This window comes from Petaurus breviceps, unplaced genomic scaffold, assembly GCF_028583685.1.
Source record: "Petaurus breviceps papuanus isolate PSGF00001 unplaced genomic scaffold, PetGlider_PUasm1.0 90865, whole genome shotgun sequence".
NCBI lineage: Eukaryota > Metazoa > Chordata > Mammalia > Diprotodontia > Petauridae > Petaurus > Petaurus breviceps.
The window spans coordinates 17,207,430-17,221,581 of NW_027187367.1; the positions used below are offsets into that span (position 1 = coordinate 17,207,430).

General features: G+C 41.7%; 1 protein-coding gene across 1 annotated transcript in view; it reads right to left on the reverse strand.

Moving 5' to 3' along the window:
• The window catches only part of LRFN2 (leucine rich repeat and fibronectin type III domain containing 2), a 347,503-nt gene that overhangs the window by 96,579 nt on the left and 236,772 nt on the right, over positions 1 to 14,152 (reverse strand). The window lies entirely within an intron of this gene.

Sequence of the window (14,152 nt, forward strand, 5' to 3'; positions counted from 1 at the left end):
CTCTCTCTCTCTCTCTCTGTCTCTCTTTCTCTCTCTCTCTCTCTCCCCTGGTGAGTCCCATTTTTCCTAGGATCATCTGATACTTCAGATTCATAACACCACCATGTGGTTTAGGATCCCCTTGGAAAGGAGGTGAAGTGGGATTGATAGAGAGATAGCCCCTTTATATTCCAGTGAATCTTACTTTCACCATTCGGAATCCATATAAGCTTCTAGTCTCATGGCACTATAGTGAGGGATTAGACTCCTCTGGAAGGGAAAAAATTTTGAAGTTTCTATAGAGGTAATAGATCTGTACTGTTCTAATAATTCAGAATAACAGCAAAAGGCAAGACTCATGTCTTTTGCACTCTCATTTGGTGGCCTTAGTCCCTAGGGCCATTTTCTTGATTCTCTTTTCCCTCCAAGAAGCTTATGGTACTCAGGGATTCCCCTTTCTCTCATTAGGGGGCTGGATTCCAGAACCTTCGTCTCATCTAAAGACTAGCACTGACAAGAAAACTCCTTTCTTTGTCTTCTCTTTTAAGAGGCCAACATTTTCCGAGGAAATCTTCCTCATTCTAGAGAGCAGGCTGAAGTTCTGGAACCCTCATCACTTGGTTACCTGGTTTTACTTTCCATAGTTGCCATTTCTTGGCCTGAGAGATTATGATACTACCCTTTCAAGGCAGAGGTCATGAATTTAGGGATCTAAAACTCCTTTTTCAGAATGCCAACTTGTAAAGGTAATGGGAATTTGAAGATCTTCCCTGCTACTTAAAAAGCCTAAATTGAATTTGAGGACCTTTCCTGCTTTGAAAATATACTCTGCCACCTAATAGGCTGCATGTGCTCACCTGGAACCTGTGGTGAGAGGCTTGTTTTTCAGAAAGGCACAACTTTTGTTACTTTGTAGTCAAATGGGTCAGGAGGTTTGTGATGTTCTCTGACTCTGGAGAAGGCTATATATAGCTCTGAGCCAAGGTTTTGCTTTGGGGCTCACTTTGGGAAGAACTGTGTGATTTGGATAAATGAGACTCTGGGCAGCCATTGAGCCCCCCAAGCTTTCAAAACCCAGATGTTGGTGCTTCTCTCTCTGATAACTAACTGTATGTATGTGATGGTCAGACAGCTGGAAGCCCTGTCTACTGTTTGCTGAATTGTGTTGTTTTCCCTGTCTGTATTTTTGTGTACTTATAACTTTTTGTTTGTGTTCTCTGAAGTTCAGGGTGCTGACTTTTCCCCTGAACTAGGTAAATGATATATGATTGATTAGAGTAAGAGATTGTTAACACCTTTTTGAGTTGCTTTCCTTTAGAAAAGCAAATCGAAGAACCTGTGCTAGCAGCCATCCTGGGTATGCTAAGGTGCTTGCTGCTACACAACTCTATGCGTATGAGAATGCAACAATTCCTAATTCCTTTTCCAAGGACTTGATCCTGATTTGAATTTGGCAATTATCTGGCCTGATCTTAAAAAAAAGTCAAAGGTTAAAAATTCAGGTCTGTGATGAAGACTTAATTTAATAAATCAGCACAAATGAAGCGTTCTCTATCCACAGAGACTAAGCCAATTATATTATCTCCATTCAATGTTGATATATATTGGCTTTGGCCATGTCCAGTAGATGTTTCCTAAAAACTTAAATGAGTTTTTCAATGGGCATACAATAAAGGACCTTCATAGGAAGATACCATCAAAAGTCTCTAGAGTCTGACATCCTATCAACTCATTATATGAATCAGAGAACTGCCTATGAATGGGATGGTTTCCAATTCTACAGCAGAGACAATGAGGTGGGGCCACAATAGCCAAGCAAGTATTACTCATGTATTTATCATTGAGAACTAACCTCTAACCATCTTTTTGTTTGTGCTTGGAGTTCTATAACAGAAACAGAAATTCTTCAGGAAAGATTAACATGAAACAACTCAACAAAAAATAGGGCAGCTATGAAGAAACATTTCCAAACAACAACTTGAATTACATGTACAGGACTGCCCCCACAACTCCATTTTACTTAGTATGGCTTAAACAGAGCACTAATAGTATGTTAGTGTGGTGTAAAGTGCTACTCCTTGAGTGAGTAGACATAGGTTTAAATCCTAGTGATGTCACTTTCTGTAATTTTACCTCTATTATTCATGCCTTCTAGAACAGGATGAAAGGAACATTAGAAATAATTTAATTCAATCCCCCCATTCCTACAGAAGAAGAAATCAAGACTCAGAGATGTTAAGTGATTGGCCTAAGGTCACAGAGCTAGGATTCAGGTATGCTGACTCCATATTTAGCCTTCATTTGGCTTTAATGTGCTGCTTCCCTCAATTTCCTCTTATGTAAAAACTGAGATAATAAATTTCAATGTCTTTCTTTTTTTCCTTGCGGATAAGCTCAGATTTGCAAGGTAGGTCACCCTAAGCTGTATCCTGAGACATTTTCTGGTGGGTACAGAACAGTCTTGTGTTATTCAAATTTCCTTTCCTTTGTATCTGAAGGTCTTTCTTCTGATGGCTTACAGAACTTCTTGTTTTTGAATTGAATTGTTAAATCTAACCAGAATGCGTTTTGGAGTCTTGGGTTTGTTTGTTTTTTTAGGTTATTTGTAAATTCTTTCAAATGATGTTTCTATATTCAGAAGTTCTGGGTCATTTTCCGCCCCATTATTTCCTGCATCATGACGTTAAAGTTTTATTTTGTTTTGTTTTTGTCTTGTCATGTCATGTTCTTCTGGAAGATCTATGATCCTTAGCTTGTCTCTATGCATTCTGTCTTTAAGATCAGTATATTTAAACTGCTTGCATAGTGAGCACATTTTTGGTTCCTTTCTTTTCTAGACTATGGAGATAGCTTTCCTTGCTTCTCTTCTTCTAGATTGTCCTCTACTTCTATATATTACATTCATGATCTGTTACTTTCTTATTTGTTTCTTTGGTGATAGTTACCTTTTTCAGGGTTCAGTGTTTCTATTCTACTTGTTATTTTTGCTGTGTAGGCCATACATTCTACTTTCATAATTCTCATTTTTCTTTTGAACTACTTAGGAATAGTATATTGTGGTTTGCTATTTTCCTTATATTCCATAGCTTCCCTCATCAACTATTAGATTAAGATTTTCTCAGTTGATTTATTTGCTTATAATCAAGATCTTTGATTTTTATTTTCTTCTGGATATCTTCGGTAATTTCATTCTTTATCCCTCCACCTGATTTTCCCCTATTATTCATTTTCTAACTCTCTCCCTTTTAATGATGATTTTCTTAGGGGCTGGATTACAAAGCATCTCAGCTTCCTCCCATGCTAGACAATTTACAAATAACTAGCCTAGGCCTCTATCCCAAAGGACTGTTGGGTAGATAGAATTGGACCCCTCAGCTAGATGTTGAGTTCTTTCCCTAGGCTTAGTATAGTTCTGTATAGTCCCTTCACATGCAGAGTATACTGTTTTAGTGTTCTTCTGTTCCTCAGATCTCTGACACTATACATTTAGAGATTTTTCAGCACTGATGTTATAAGATTGTCTGCTAAGGTGATAAGTACAGGTTGTACTGACTCAAGCAAACTTCTTCAGTTTAGAGCCAGGGTCTCTATAGCACTGAAAAGAGGGAGGGGGGACTGGAGGATGGGAGTGGCTTTTGTTGCCACCTGGGTATTGGGTCCTTGGGTTAGTCAGCTGTATTAACAACCATACTAACACATAGGGGTGGGCTGCTAGCACAGGTTCTTTGATTTACTTTTCTGAAGGAAAGGCAACTTTAAAGGGGCTAATGATCTTACTATAATTAATAGACCGACAAGTAAAGATAAGTAGTCCAAGAAAAAATCCAATAGACAGAGCTCCAACTGGCTAAACAGAGCAATACATACCTAATCACCAGACCAGGGAGCACCAATATCTGGGTTCAGACACAGCTGGGGAGCTCCTTAAAAATGGCAACCCAGAGTCTCATCTGGCCAAATCACAAAGAAACATTCTTCCTATGAATTAGCCCCAAAGTAAAATACCAGCATCCCAGTATATATAGTTTTCAACTAATAGGCTCAGGGTCAGAAGGCATCACAACCCATGTGACTCAGTGACAAAAGGTGGGAAAGCCTTCCTGCAAGCAAGATTCTTTGTAAGCAACATTCTCCCTAACAACCTTCCCCTTAAGCACGCTTCCCCTTAAGCTAGTTCCTCCCATTAGGCAATATAAAACTCCCTGAATCACCTGATGGGTTCTATGTGACTCAGGATGTGTCACAACTGTGAACTGAGCTAAAGTTCAAAGCAGCAAGACATCTGTGACTGAAATACCTATGTACCTTTAGACCTGGCAACATGGCGCCTGTTCCAAGGGATAGAAGGGACACATGTGGTCACATATGCCTATTAATGTATGGGAAAGATCTTACCTTTGGCCCCAAGATTTTACATGTTCATTAGATAGGCCAAAGGAGCTTTAGGGACAACTTGTATCTGTATAGGCATTAACATATCAGATCAACATAATTCCCACAAAATAAACAAATCATAAGCTTCACATTTGCAAAACATATAACAAGTTAACAACTTATTACCAGGGTGGCCACATGGTGTTAAACAAACACAAAAGTATATAACATAACATAGCATACTCCCCACATTATACTTACTTGTTTATACATCAGGGAATCCCAGGCCAGGGTTTTCCCTAACTCAGCATATCATTAGGAGCAGCAGAAAACATAACACGTTCCACCCCTAGGTTACAGTAGGTTATAATCTCTCAATTCAAAACAAAATGCCCAAGTAAAGTCCTCTTAGGGGTACATCCTTCTCCCCATGCTGCCGTTGAAGGCTCCCTACTGGTACTCTCAGGTGCATGCATGCTCTAATGAGCCAAAGAGTCCAAGTTCTTAACACTGCTCCAGCCTCCACTTCTAAGTCCTGAGGGGTGACTGGGCAACAAAGTCAATGGGGTGGGTCCCAGGGGGTCAAAATCTTCCCCCATCCCACCATAGATAATTCCACCTGCCTGGGTCTAAGCTCAACCCCGGGGAATATGGCAGGTAAGCATGCTCACTGCTCCTACCCCACTGCAATGCCTCCATCTTGACTTGGGGATGATTTCCAAGCTCTGGGGTTCCTCTTCCCACAGATCCAGGGGCCAACTGTCCTGGCTTCTTCTTGAGTCCTGAAACAGTCAGCTCTACTCTCCTGCTCCATGGCTTACCTTACCAGGGTCTGTACACAGGCGCCAGGGGCTCCTGCCCCCAGCTTCTGTCTCTGGCCCATACCACCCCAACTCCAGGACAGCTTATCCTCCTTTAGCCTTACATGGGGAGGGGCTGCTTCATTCCGTGGTCTGGGCACAGCATACTTCCAGAGCCTCCTCTCCTCCAGTGGCACAATCCAGGGCAGGGCTACTCCATTTGAGCCCTGGCTCTGGCTCTGGCCATTCCCACCTCCCATAAGCATGTTTTCCTCCCACAGGTGCTGCTGCAGCCTGCTTTCTTAGGAGTGCTAGTGGGGTACTGAGGGGGAAGAAGAGGTTATCTCCCAGAGGCCCTGCTCTGGGTCCCCAAGAAACCGCTACCACTACTGTTACTCAATTTCTCTCAGGTTGCTGACAAAAAACAATACAATACCTGGGCTGACAAATATCCCAGTCCCACAAAATCCCATACTTTCTTTTAGTCTGTTTAGATCCTACTGACTACACCAAATGTATTAGCAACCATACTAGCACACAGGGTAGGCTGCTAGCACAGGTTCTTCGATCTGCTTTTCTAAAGGAAATACAACTTTAAAGGGGTTAATGATCTTACTTCAATTAAGAGACAGACAAGTAAAGATAAGTAACTGTAGAAGAAAGAATCCAATAGACAAGGCTCCAACTGTCTAAACAGAGTAATAGATACCTAATCACCAGACCAGGAAGCACCAACATCTGGGTTCAGGCACAGTTGCGGGGCTCCTTAACAATGCCTACCCAGAGTCTCATGTGGCCAAATCACAAAGAAACATTCTTCCCATGAGTGAGCCTCAAAGTAAAATACCAACCTCCCAGTACATATAGTTTTCAACTAATAAGCTCAGGGCCAGAAGCCATCACAACCCATGGGACTCAGTGCCTAATTGGCTTAGTACCAAAAAGGTGTGAAAGCCTTCCAGCAAGCAAGTCTCCCTGTAAGCAAGCTTCCCCCTAAGCAAGCTCCTCCCCTAAGGTAATATAAATATCCCTGAATACATACATACATACATATATATTTGTGTGTGTGTGTATGTGTGTGTGTGTATGTAGGCTCTGTGGTGACTCAGCATGTATCACAGCTGAGCTGTGAACTGAACTAAAGTTCAAAGCAGCAACACACCTGTGATTGAAATACCTGTGTACCTTTAGACCTGGGAATATGGCTCCTGTTCCAAGGGAAAAAAGGGACACATGGTCACATAGGCCTATTATTGGACAGGAAAGATCTTTTATTCCATTAACCCTACACTAGTGAAGTTTTACTTCCAGGAACATGGGAGGTGGGAGATGGGTGTTGAGTGAGTTAAAGGTAAGTGTTAGATCATGTTTTGTTGTATTTTTTTTCTTTTTCTATATTCTGAATATCCTAGCCCATGGAGACAGCTGAAGTTGCTTTATCTTTGGTACATAATTTCTGTTTTGGAGGGATGTGAGAAGTGGGGATCAGAGAAAATGTCTAGTTTTCTATCTTGTTGCTTATGTGACATGGAAGTCCCAGGGATAATCAAACTTGTACTAACTACTACATCATGGTTCTTGTGAATTAAAGGACCATGTAAAATTTACAGAGGAATATATGTTATTTAGACTCTGAGGTCTGTGAGAGCAGGAACTCTCTTTTGCCTTTCTTTGTATATGTGGTGCTTTACACAGTGCCTGGCACATAGAGAATAGAAAGGGAAGGGAATAAGCATTATATAGTGCCCACTATGTTCCAGGCACTTTGATAAGCATTTCTCAAAAATACTAACCTCATTTGATTCTCATAGTAACCTTGCAATTAACGCTATTATCCTCAGTTTGTAATTGAGGAAATTGAGGCAAACAGAGGTGAAATGTCTTGCTCAAGGTTACGTAGGTAGCATGCATATGAGGCTAGATTTGAACTGCTGTCTTCCTGATTCTAAATCCAGCACTCTAGCCACCATACCACTAGCTGCCTCATAGAAGCTGGTCCATAAAAGGTGTTTAAATAACTGACAAATAGCAGTAGACCTAAGCCCCTCAGTGACTTTCCCAGATCATTTTTTTCTCTAGCATATTGGTTTGTCAGTGGATAAGAAGAGATCTTAGTGTCAGAGTCAAAAACAAGAAGAACAGAGTCTGGAGGGGCCAAGAACAGTCTTCCCTCCTCCATTGCCCTCCCTTTTTGCTAAAGCTTTGCTTGTTCAAACCACTAACCCCCTACACCTCCCTCTTGGCTTGAATTTCCCTTCCATAATGCTAATTCTTGGGAGAGTTGGGTTGCTCATTAGTGGTACTGGCCTGCTGGCTCATCAAAGTCATGTGTTGAGAGGGAGCAGGAGGCCAGGGAAGGCGGGTGACATTTCTTGGCATTTTCAACTCGGGAGAAACAAACAAATTGCATTGAAGTTGAATGTCAAAGGCCCCTGAGCATAGGTTGGGGAGGCGCATCCCCTCTTGTTGGGGGCATTTTCACAAGATTTAGAGCTGGAAGGAATCTTCGAGGCCAACCCTTTCATTTTACAGAGAAGGAAACCGAGGTCCAGAGAAGTAAATTAACTTGCTCAAGGTCATGCCATAAGAAGCAGTTGGAATTCAAGCTCAGTTCATCTAATTATGTGAGAGAGCTGCATTAGAGCTCTCCTTCATAGAATGTGTCATTTTCCACATTTTTTCAATATTCAGATTCAAGATATTTGAGTTGTTTGATTGTATGTAGGTAGGCCCTGGATTATAAATACCTGACTTATAAATGAGGAAAGACATGGACATACACACACACACAAATAGAGAGACAGAGACAGACAGGTACATATAGAGACAGAAAGATAGAGAGAGAGAAAGAGGGGGAGAAAGGGAGAAGGAGGGGAGAGAAAGAGAAGGAGGGGAGAGAAAGAGAGAACTAGAGAGAGAGAGACATAGAGAAAAAGAGAGAGAGACACAAAGAGAAATAGAGACAGAGAGTCAAAAGACAGACAGAGACAGAGAGGCAGAGAGAGAGAGAGACAGAGAGGAGGGGAGAGAAAGAGAGAATGAGACACAGAGAGAAAAGTGAGCAAGAGAGAATGTGTGTGTGTATGTGCGCGCGTGCAGCTGCTACTGCTATGTCCTCTTTTAGCTACACTGTTTTAAGAGCTCTTTAACCACCTTAACAGCCTCTTATCATCCCTTACTCCCCAAACTCGCTTGAGGCCCTAAAGGACTGTGGGAACATAAAGTATAGACTGGCTCAGGAAGCCTCATGGCTCCCAGGGGATCAGCCTACTGTGTGGGTAAGTTACATTATGAGTCAAGCAGCCCAAGCACCTTCCCACTATTTGTAACCTTGCTTCTATGGGAAAATATGTTCTGAGTTCAAAACAACTGGTTGACAAGCAGACTTATGGTATACAACCCATCTTTTAAAGTTAGACACTACACCTGGGCTATCCATGAACTTGGCCAAGTCACATACAGGTATTCTTGTCATGGTTGGGATAGTGTGTGTGTGTGTGTGTGTGTGCGCGTGTGTGTGTGTGTGTGTCTGGTGTGTGTGTGTGTATTACTTGCATCTGTCTATCTCCAAGGAGTGTAACTTCATCAGGGGAGTAGGACACAATTACAATTCTTCCCCAGTTTCTCATTTCCATTTCATTTTGATCAGGCCTTTTTCCAGAAGGGTGGTTACAGAGGCAGGGGCAAGATGGGACTAGTATGTAAGAGAAAAAACACTGATTCTGAAGTCAGAGGCACTGGGTTCCAATCCACAATCTGAGGCATACTGCTGGTGTGATCTTAGCCAAATCCCTTAAACTAAACCTTCCTGGGCCCCGCCTTCCTCATTTGTAAAATGTGCTGTCTTCCAAAGTATGCACTATATCTGTGACCATAGAGCATTCTTTGTCCTACTGTCTGTATTCAAAAGGGCATCTGTAATAGGAAGGGGAATTTGAAGATCTTCTCTGCCCCTTAACAGACCTAGGGGGGAGTATGAAGACCTTCCCTGCTTTGAAAGTAAACTCTGCCCCCTAATAGGCTGAATGTAGTCACATGGAGCCTGTGGTGGGAGGAGTTTGTTGAAGGGAAGTAGAGCCCACAGGAAGCTAGGAATCAGAGCCAGAGAGAGGGTGGGAGAGAGAGGTGCTCAGGAAAGGAGAGAGAGAGAGAGGTTTTTGAGTAAATATTGATCTTGTATTGGTTTGTGGAAAGGCTAATGGATGCTGTAACTTAGTGTTATTATGGCTTCTGAATATCTTTGGTACTATGATGGATTTGGGATTCAGTTTTCTGGTGTCTAAATAAATGCTTCAATTCTGTCCTCTACCTGGAGAATCTGTTATATTTTGTGATCAAACATCATGTGATATTTATAGTCACAGTCTTTACCATGGGGCTGTAAGTATTGCATTGGCACTACAGTATCCCATAACCTAGGATTGTTATTTAACTTTGCTTAGGAATATTTTTCCTTTTTCACCAGTTAATATGTAAACTGCTAGAGACAGGGGTTATTCCTGATCCCCTCTACCCCCTGGAATTGTTAGTGTTCTCTCCTTACTGAAATTACTTTATCCAGCTTTATATAAAGATGGAGACAAGTGGGCTAGATGGAAAATGAACTTAGAATTGATTGGTTGCATGACAGGAACCAAAGAGCAGGTGTGACTGGTTTAATGTCAACTTAAAAAGAGGTCTCTAGTGAAGTGCCTCAGGGATCTGTGCTCGGTCCTATGCTGTTTAATATTTTTATCGATGACTTGGTTAAAGGCATAGGTAGTCTCCTTGCCAAAACTGCAGGGGCTACAGAGTTAGGAGGAACAGCTAATGCACAGGGTAATGACAAGGATCCAGAAAGAGTCTGACAGGCTAAAACTAAGGGCTGAATCTAATAAAATGAAGTTAACAGGAAGATGTGTAAAGTTTTATAATTGGATTCCAAAAAATGGCTTCACTCTGTGCTTTACAAATATTATCTCACTTGATCTCCACAACAATCCTGGGATTTAAGGACTATTACTATCTCTACTTTACTGATAGAGAAACTGAAGCCTGGGGTAACATAGTAAGTATCTGAGACTGACTTCAAACTCAGGTCTTTCGGACACCAGACTCAGCACTGTATCACAGCCACTCTTAGGTTGAATTAAAGGAAGCAAAGCTTCCAGGAATAATGAGATGATAGTCCTATTATACTCTTCCCTGGTAGGGAAGAACATTGAAAATTTAGATCGTGTCGAAGAGAGCAACTAGAATGGTAAAGGGCCTCAAGTCCATATCATATAAGAGAAATTGGTAATGTAGGTGAAGATACAATGAATGTTTAACCTGGAGAAAAGAAGGAGCAAGAATTTGAAGGGCAGTATTATAGAAGAAGATGGGACAGGTAGGTGGTGCATTGGGCTTGGAGCCAGGAAGATCTGAGTTAAAATGTGGCCTCAGACAACTATTTCTGTGACCATGGGCAAGTCACTTAACTTCTCTTTGCCTCAGTTCCTCATTTGTAAAACGGGGACATACTGGAGAAGGAAATGACAAACAATTCCAGTATCTTTGTCAAGAAAATTCCATGGACTTGTCCATGGAGTCACATAGTCAGACACATCTGAATGACTGAACAATGTTTGGATTGACCTCAGAGGGTAGAATGGGAGCAGTGAGTAGAAGATGAAGAGAGGTAAACTGAGGCAGGCTGTCAGAAAAACTTGTTAATGAGAGCTATGGGTTTGCCTCATTGGAGTTCTTTGAACAGAGCCTGGATAATAATAAGAGTCCAGTGGGGATTCTTTTGGGGGTATGGGTTGGGCTAGATGCCTTCTAGGGTAACTTCTAGGGTAATCTCTCTCTCTCTCTCTCTCTCCTTTTCTCTCTCTCTCTCTCTCTCTGTCTCTCTCTGTCTCTGTCTCTGTCTCTCTCTCTCTCTCTCTCTCTCTCTCTCTCTCTCTCTCTGTTTCTCTCCTGCTCTCTGTCTCTCTCCTTCCTCTTGTCTCTCTCTGCTTCTGTCTGTCTGTCTCTCTATATATACACACAAACATACATATATAGGGTAAAGTTCTAGGGTAACTCAGGTCTGAAATTCTGAGATTTTGTGAGTATATATTTTTCATGCATTTATCTCTGTTGCATGTTTTATCCTCTTAGGAAAATTTAAACCCTTGAATATAGAATCTGTTTGGAAATTTTTATTTTTTTGTTTTGTTTCTTTTCTTATTTTTTTTGTCTTTTTGGAGAAGCTAGTATAGAGATATGATAGAGAATCAACCTGGGAGTCAGGAATACCCACATTCAAGTTCTGCCTTCTACACATACATTCTCTCTCCTGAGGTTCAGTCCCACAGTATCTAAGACATATTAGTTGTTTCTAATTGGATACCTTGCAGACATCTTACACTCAACATAGAGTGTAATAGAACTCATTCTCTTTCCCCCTAAATCCACCTCTTTTCTGAATATCTTTATTCCTATCAAGGGACCATCCTTCTAGTCATCCAGGTTTACAACTTTACTGTTATCTTTAACCATTCACAATCATTAATTACACATATTGTCTCAATTGACAAATCTTGTTTCTACTCTACAAAATCTTTGTTTCCTTTTCTCCACTCACACAGCCACAACCCTAATCCAAGCCCTCATCATATCAGACCTGGACTATTGCAATGGCCTCCTAGCCTCAAATCTCTCTCCACTCAATTCACTGTCTACAGAACTGTCAAGCATAAATTCCTTTGCCACTCCCTTTCTCAGTAAACTATAATAGCTCCCTATTGACATTAGGATCAAATATAAACACTGGCATTTAAAGCCCTTTACAACATAGCTCCAATTTGCCTTTCCAGCATTATCAGACATTACCCTCCTTCACACACTTTGGTCAAACTGATCTTTTCACAGAGTTCTTCCCACACTCCCTCCTCACCTCTGCCTCTTAGAATTGCTAGTCTCCTTCAAGAATCACCTCAAATTCACCTGCTATGTACAACTTGATTTCTGAAGTTGCTAGTGCCTTACCCTGCTCCCCCCACCTCTCTCTCTCTCTCTCTCTCTTTCTCTCTCTCTCTCTCTCTCTGCTTCTGTCTGTCTGTCTCTCTCTATATACACACAAACATACATATATACATATACACATTATATAAAACATATAAGTATATTGCGCATATGTATAGGTACATGTATATGTATATGTGTAATGGAAATGCAAATTTAAAGATCTTCCCTGCCCCTAGGCCCTTTGATAGGCTTAAGAGACTCTGAGAACCTTCCTTGATTTGAACGTATACTCTGCCCCCAATAGGCTGAATGTGTTCACATGGAGCCTGTGGCAGGAGGCTTGATTTTCAGAAATGCCCACCCCCTGATGTTGTGTGATTGGGCAGTGGGTCAAGAGGGTGGTTACATTCTCTGACCCAAGAAAAGGCTATATAATCCCTGATGTGAGGCTTTGCTTTGGGGCTCACCTTGAGAAGTGTTGTGTCATTTCACCAGATGAGACTCTAGGCAGCTGTTGTCGAGCCCCACGGCTTTAAAAACCCAGATGTTGATGCTTCCCTCTCTGGTAACTATGATTTGGTTTGGATGTAATGGTCAGACAGTTTGGAAGCCTGTCTGCTTGATCTGTTTCTCTGTCTTGTAACTTCTGTCTGTATACTCTGAAGTTCGGGGTGCTGACCTTTTTCCCCTGAACTAGGTAAATGATATATGTTTGATTGATTAAAGTAAGCTTGTTAACCCATTTTGAGTTGCTTTCCTTCAGAAAAGCAGATCTAAGAACCTGTGTTGGCAGCCACCCTGGGGACACTGGGGTGCTTGATGCTACAACATGTCTATGTCTATGTCTATGTCTATGTCTATGTCTATGTCTATGTCTATGTCTCCCCAATAGAATCTATTTTTGTTTTGTATCACCACTGTTAGCACAATGCCTTGCGCATAGTAGACACTTAATAGATGCCATTTGATGGTTGATGCTGGCTGTATGACCTTAGTTAAGTCACTTAACATTTCAGTATCCTGGACACTCTTCTTTAAGTTTCAGTCCAGGCAGTAATCAGCATTGGCAAAGCACATTTCCTTTCTGAGAGTTGTCTTTGTAAAAAAAAAATCATAGATTTAACCTGCCCCTTCCCAGTCACTTCATAACCCCAAACCCCAGTGCTTATCACAGTGCCTTTGTACAGGGTGAGCACTTAATAAATGATTAACGAAATGAATTGACTGCCTGTGATGATTTTTCTGCATGCTTGGCACAGTGCTATGCCCACAATATATGCTCTATACATCTCTGTTGAGTGAAGCTGGTTCTCTGGGAATTGAGGCTGATCCTGACATAGACTGTAGCATCTCCTTCCATGCTAAAGGAACTGGTAAGCAGAATGAAAACCAAGGTTCTGTTAGCAAGTGTTTATTAAGCACCTATTATGTGCCAGACAGTGTTAAAAGCTGGGGATATAAAGACAAAGGGGAAACAATTCCTATTAATATGCAAATATGCATTTAGTGGTGGGAGGGGAGGGAGAGCATACACATAAATACAAGGTGAATCTTTTGGTGAGAGGCAACTAACAGCTGAAGGGTGGGGTGGCTAGTGGGATTCTAGGTGGTGGAGCTAAGCTGCCTCTCTCTCACTCACCATTGGCTATAGGGATCCTGAAGATGAGAAATACCTCCTCCCCTATCTCAGTTAATTCCCTGAAGGACCTATGAACAACCTTGCCTGGCAGCGGCATGAATGATTCCTGGGCACATTTTATCCTCAAGTGTATCTCTGATGCAAACTATCAGCTTAATTTGGCAGGGCTTCCAGATTAGCTTTAATAAGTCATCTGCAGGAGTCGAGGCAAGGGCAGGGTTGGGTAGGGGGAGGGAGGATTGACTCTGAGGTTTGGGTTGGATGTAATGGACTCTGAGTCTTCTTCCAACTCTTGAGATTCAATGATTCTGCTTGGATAGAGACACCAGAGGAGGGAGGGAGGGAACACTACTCCCTGTGTCTGAAACACTTCCTGGTCTGTCTTAAC